Below are 6,000 nucleotides of genomic sequence, written 5' to 3' on the forward strand. Positions count from 1 at the left end.
TCAATGGACCTGCTCATTCAGCAAAATGTTTCTCAATCTGAGAAGGTGAACAGACCCTGAACTAAAGGCTGGGCTATAAATATACGTTGTTGTCAGCAGAAAAGTGATCATCGATAATGATGATTATCGGATCATTTCTAAAAAAAGAAGAAAAAAGTTACTTTGTCTCCCCTACACTTTCCTTTCTCATTACAGTAATTCCTCACTTAACCTCATCCTGGTCATTATTACATTGCTGATCAGTTAGACAACATGCTCGTTTAAAGTTGCACAATCAATCCTCCCTTATAACGTTGTTTGGCAGCCGCCTTCTTTTTCCACTGCTTGCAGGAAGCGCAGCCCCTTGGACCTGGGGGGCGGGGCTTGGAACCAGGGTGGACTATCAGCTCCCCTAAGTTCCCTCTGTGCAGCTGCTCAGCAGGCTATCAATTGCTTGGCAGTTCAGCTGCCCCTCCCTCCACTTCCATGTGCTGCTCCTGCCCTCTGCCTTGGAGCTGCTCCCAGAAGCCTCCTGCTTGCTTGGGGCAGGGGACGGGAAAGGAGAGGGGTGCTAATGTCAGGGTCTCCCCCTCCTCCCGCTCCTGTATCTTAGCTCCACAGAGAGCGGGGCTCAGGGCTCACCACACAACAGGGCTCAGGAGGGAGGGAGCTTCCTGGCTGCAGCTGCTGTCTCTGTTTGCTGATCTAATTAAGTACGTTGACCCCACTCTCAGTACTCTGCCTTATTAAAGGGGAAATGCCCCTCTCTCTCTCTGACACACACACACACACACACACGCACACACACAGACAGGGTTGCCTTTAGACAGATGCAGCTGCATAGGGCATCTGAAAATTTGGGGCACCCCGGGTCTTAGTGTCCACCCTCCCACCTCTTCCTATGCCTGTTTTGACCCATCCTGCAGGCTCCCACAGCTGCGTCTCTGCACAGGAGTGGAAGATTGGACATGCAGCTGCTTCCGGGAGCTTCTTGAGGTAAGCGCTGCCTGAAGCCTGCACCCATGACCCACTCCTCACCCCCAACTCCCTGCCCCAGCCTTGATCCCCCTCCCACCCTCCAAACTCCTTAGTCCCAGCCCGGAGCACCCTCCTGCACCCCCAACTCCTCATTCCCAGCCCCACCCCAGAGCCCATACCTCAGCTGGAGCCGTCACCCCCCACACACACTCCAACCCCCTGCTCCAGCCCAGAGCCCTCTCCCTTACCCTGAACTCCCCATTTCTGTCCCCACCCCAGAGCCCGCACATCCTCCCACACCCCAGCCCCCAATTGCATGAGCAGTTGTGACCCACCATACAATTTCCATACCCAGATGTGGCCCTTAGGCCAAAAAGTTTGCCCACCCCTGTATTAGCACAACATTGAAATTGTTTAAAGAGCCATTTAAATTAAAGAGCCATTCAAGTAATGAAGCCATTTAACAGGCATTTGCCAACCCCTAGGTATATATGAGGGGTAAGCAACCTAGGCGGCACACGAGCTGATTTTCAGTGGCACTCACGCTGCCCGGGTCCTGGCCACTGGTCAGGGGAGGGCTCTGCATTTTAATGAAGTTTCATAAACATTTTAAAAACCTTATTTACTTTACATACAATAATAGTTTAGTTATATATTATAGACTTATGGAAAGAGACATTATAAAAATGTTGAAATGTATTACTGGCACGCGAAACCTTAAATTACACTGAATAAATGAAGACTTGGCACACCACTTCTGAAAGGTTGCTGACCCCTGGTATATACTGTCAGTTTCTGAATTTACTGACAAAAACAGTTGTGCATTACTGTAATATTTACTCAGAACATGTTAGTCTACAGGACCTTAGTTTAAAAATTGCTTTAAAAATATTTCATTAGAAGATTGAAGAAGATTATAAAATCACATCTCTAAAAAATCCTTGTGCATCTAAAAATCTATGCAATCTGAGTATTCATCTTTAGCCTTAAATGCTTGGAACTTAGACATAGTTTTTTAAATAAATCCTTCAAAAGACCACCCTTATCTAAAATACACATTTTCATTTTAATTACTATAGTACAAAAAAACTTGCTTGCAAAGTCTTCCTGTCCTTTCTGTCCATCCCTTTCTTCCTTCACCCCTCTGTTGAAGAGAGTCCTTAAAAGGACAACACCCCTTTCCTTCCAGATATCTGGAACAGAATGAGTTTCCCTTTCTTTACTTCTGACTAGCTGATGAAGTAGTTTTAAGAGAAGCCTCTAGCAAGTACCTTAGTAAGACATAAAAAGAATATACTTAAAATATAATATCTCCTTAGAAATACTGATTAAGAAAATGTAAAACAGAGAAGCTGCATCATGCATTCCATAATATTTAATGTTGTATTCAGCAGGACAGATGACTTGCTCTTCTTGCAAATTTTTGCAAATAAATCTGACAAACTTCAGAGTGTGACTGACATTTTTTATTCCCAAGTTTAGAGCTTTTAATTAGGTACCTTCTGCATGCACTGGTGCCACACATTCTGCATGAGGGAGAGGGTATGGGGGTCTCTGCGGGGAACTGTGACTCTCCACCACCGTGAGGCGAGCCAGGTGGTTTTGGTATCCTTGCTGCCTCGTCCCTCCCCACCACCACCACCCCAGGCTGCGACCCCTGGCTGCTGTTGTCGGGCATAGGGGCACCAGTTTAATAATAGTGCTTAGGGCCCCATAAATCCTAAGGACAGTGCTTTCTCTCTCTCCCCCCCACATACACACAGTGTGTGTCTGTGTCTCTCTCTGCCATGCTGTGTCTGCTCCTTCTATTCCTGAGGCCTTGTAGAGTGTAAGGCTACATTAACAACAGGTTAACCCTTGAGGGCTCATCAGAGTGCTAGTTCATCATTAAGCAGTAAGACATCCCCTGGGAAATATCCCACCCTCTGCCTCCACCACCTCAACCAAGCCTCACAATCATCATTGCTGTGTATAGTATTAAACTGTTTGTTTAGAACTTCCACACTCTCTCTCTCTCTCTCTCTCTCTCTAGTCTTGTGTCTGGCAAAAAAATTTCCCTGGAACCTAATCCCCCCATTTACATTACTTTGCTTAACATTGTTTCCCTTAAAGTAGCATTTTTCAGGAACATAACTACAATATTAAGCAAGAAGTTACTGTATGTGGTTTTGTGCCTTTTAACTGCTAACCAGCTAATAGAAACCATCTGTAATGTGTACAACTTATTAACTATAGCAATAAATAGCATGAGGAGCTCTGCATTGAAATACAGAATACTTTTAAATTTTATAATAGAGATGGGAGGTCCTTGAACAGACAAGACTATTGATTTTTGTCCATGTTAGTAATGTTAGTGTGAGAAATATATCATGATAATATTATAATTATTGTTCCACTCTCACTGTCCATAGCTATCTAAAGAGTGCTGCTCGTTTGCCCATGGCTATCCCCAGATTCTCCTGCCTTATAATTACAATTGTCAGACATCTGGATCCAGCTGCCACCTGAAATAATTATAGTAGAGATGGATGAACAAATATCTCCATATAATTTGTCTTTTACAAACTATAATGTAGATCAAACTCCACCATTAAACAGAACCTATGACCACATTGCCTCACAGGTGGAGGCATGCTGTGTGTACTGGATGAAGAGTACCAGTTAATCTCCACCCCAGCATATGCAATTGTATGTGACGAGGGTAGCTACCTGATGCCCTTCAGCCCAAGACCCTGCCAAGCCACCTCAACCTCAAGTCAGGAGTTTCACCAGATACAGTGAAACATGGAACTAGGTGAAAATAAATGATTCCATACTTGTTTACAATTTGTGAAAACAACTTGCAAAGGTAAGTAAGCAAAAGTCCATAGAGTTTGCTTGCTGGGAACTTTAAAATGTTGAAAATTAAAAATGATGATCTGGAAGAGGAATTGAGCAAATAGGTGGAAGCATTTGCAGAGGACTCTGGGAAAGTTCAGAGGGACCTAGCCAAGCTAGGTGAATGGACAATATGATAGCAGATGCAATTAATGTTGGCAAAAGCAAGTCATTCACAGTGAAAAGGATTATTTGAACTACCTGCACATACCTTACTAGCTTCTTAATTAACTGTAACAATTCAGAAAAAGACCTGAGCATCACTGTGAACAGACCAATGAAGACCTCTAGTCAATGTGCAGCAGCAATCAAAACCACAAATGTCATGTTAGGATGCAAATAGTTGGAGAATAATACTGAAAATATTATAATACCACTATCTGAATTAGTGGTACATTCCAACCTGAATCACATGTTCATTTTCCTGGTCACCACATCTCTAAAAGGAGATCGCAGAAATACAGGAGAGTCATAGATAAAGATGAGAATAGTCCGAGGCAGAGGAAAACATTCCTTCATCAAACACTTAGAAATATCATTAAACCAATATCACATTACTGAGTCCTGTCTTTAAATACACGTATTCTTAATTGGTCCAAGCCAAGAGACCAGATCTAAAGACAGTATATCAGTCTCATTTTACATATAATAGGAATATGAGCATCAAGGAGAGGCAGATATATTCTCTGATTAAAAAAACCTTCACCATGTTTTCATATTTTAACACTGTTTTCCTCTAAGTTTTGTAATGCACTTAGTACTTGGGATAGGTGCAGGGAGGAAATTTAATATATTTTAATTTTTAAAATTACCCTTTAAAAACAAATTATTACTTATTCTGCCTATATTTTTAAAGGAAAGACATTCTGCAGCCTGATTTGAACTTTATTTTTTTAAATCAATCGTTGAAATCAATCACCCTAATTTTAAAGCATTACATTATATTGTGAAAGTGTATTTGCAGGGGATTGGGGGTGGAGTTTAAAAACAAGGCATTGTAATGTTCACTGTACCAAACCGACCGCTTCACCATTAACACACCCCAGGGAACTAAGCATGTTGCTTTCGGCACATGGAGACGGGATTGTAGCTCTGCTCCAGGCAGAAGGAATGTCTGAAAAGGGTTTGACACCACTCCACGATGCAGGGCAGCAATTATACCAAGGTAGCAACCCCTGCAAGGTCCTTTAATTGTACAGTCCAACCACAGCTCCCTTTCATCCCCTGCAGAATATATATATATACACCTCGACACACACACAGAGTTCCGCAATGCAATCAGCCGAGCCGGTCGGTGGCAATCACACCCATGCAGTCTCCTCCAGCTGGAGCTGGTGCTCAACTAGAGCATCCTAAGAGGCAGCACCGCCCAGCCGGCTGCGTGCAGCTCAGAGCGCTGCAAGACCCTTCCTGCGCCGCGCGGCAGCCGGGGCACGGCTTCTCCCGGGGTGCGGGAAGGGCAGATGCTCAGCCAGGCAGAGCGCGCGGGGATGGACCGCACCAGTGCCTGTGTCTCTGCGGGAGCCTGGCGGAGATGCACCCCTGCCCGTGAGGGGGAGCGAGGCAGCGTGCCCGCGGCGCTGGGCGGGGGGTCGCGGGCTTACCCTTCTGCAGTGTCACCCGCGGTGCAGCCGGCTGTCAGTCCGTCTGCCCGAGCCACGGAGCCAGCCCTCCCCAAAACAGCGCTGTCAACAGGCAGCTCACTCCCCAGCTGGGCGGCTGCGCAACCTCAATCTCAGCGCCGAGTGCTGAGCACGCTGGGACTCGTAGTTCGGGCATGGAGAGGGTGCTCCGAGAAGCCCAGGGCGTCCTAATACTAGCGGTCTAGGCCCCCTGTAGCCTCCCTGCTCCTTCGAACCCCAGGCAGCAGCATCCTCCCTTCACCACCGCAGGACTGGGGACCATTTCCACCACCCCCATATGTATCCTTCTCCCTCTACCACAGCAGGACCGGGGTCCTTCCCCACCACACCCATGTGTATCCTCCTCCCTCCACCACCGGGGACCATCTCCACCCCACCCCGTGTGTATCCTCCTTCCTCCACCACAGCAGGACTGCAGTCCTTCCCCACCACACCCATGTGTATCCTCCTCCCTCCACCACTGGGGACCAACTCCACCCCACCCTGTGTGTATCCTCCTTCCTCCACCACAGCAGGACTGCAG

At 46.2% G+C, this 6,000-nt stretch overlaps 1 protein-coding gene across 2 annotated transcripts in view; it reads right to left on the reverse strand.

Annotated features, from left to right (window-relative positions):
* LOC115658238 (tropomodulin-2) overlaps nt 1-5,566 on the reverse strand; it is a 68,917-nt gene extending 63,351 nt beyond the window's left edge. For both annotated transcript variants that reach the window (XM_030576789.1, XM_030576791.1), the window contains exon 1: nt 5,439-5,566. The gene's annotated coding sequence lies outside the window, so the exon portion shown is untranslated. The remainder of the gene's footprint in view (nt 1-5,438) is intronic.
* Between the last annotated feature and the right edge of the window lie 434 nt (nt 5,567-6,000).

This window comes from Gopherus evgoodei, chromosome 10 (genome assembly GCF_007399415.2).
Source record: "Gopherus evgoodei ecotype Sinaloan lineage chromosome 10, rGopEvg1_v1.p, whole genome shotgun sequence".
Taxonomy (NCBI): Eukaryota; Metazoa; Chordata; order Testudines; family Testudinidae; genus Gopherus; species Gopherus evgoodei.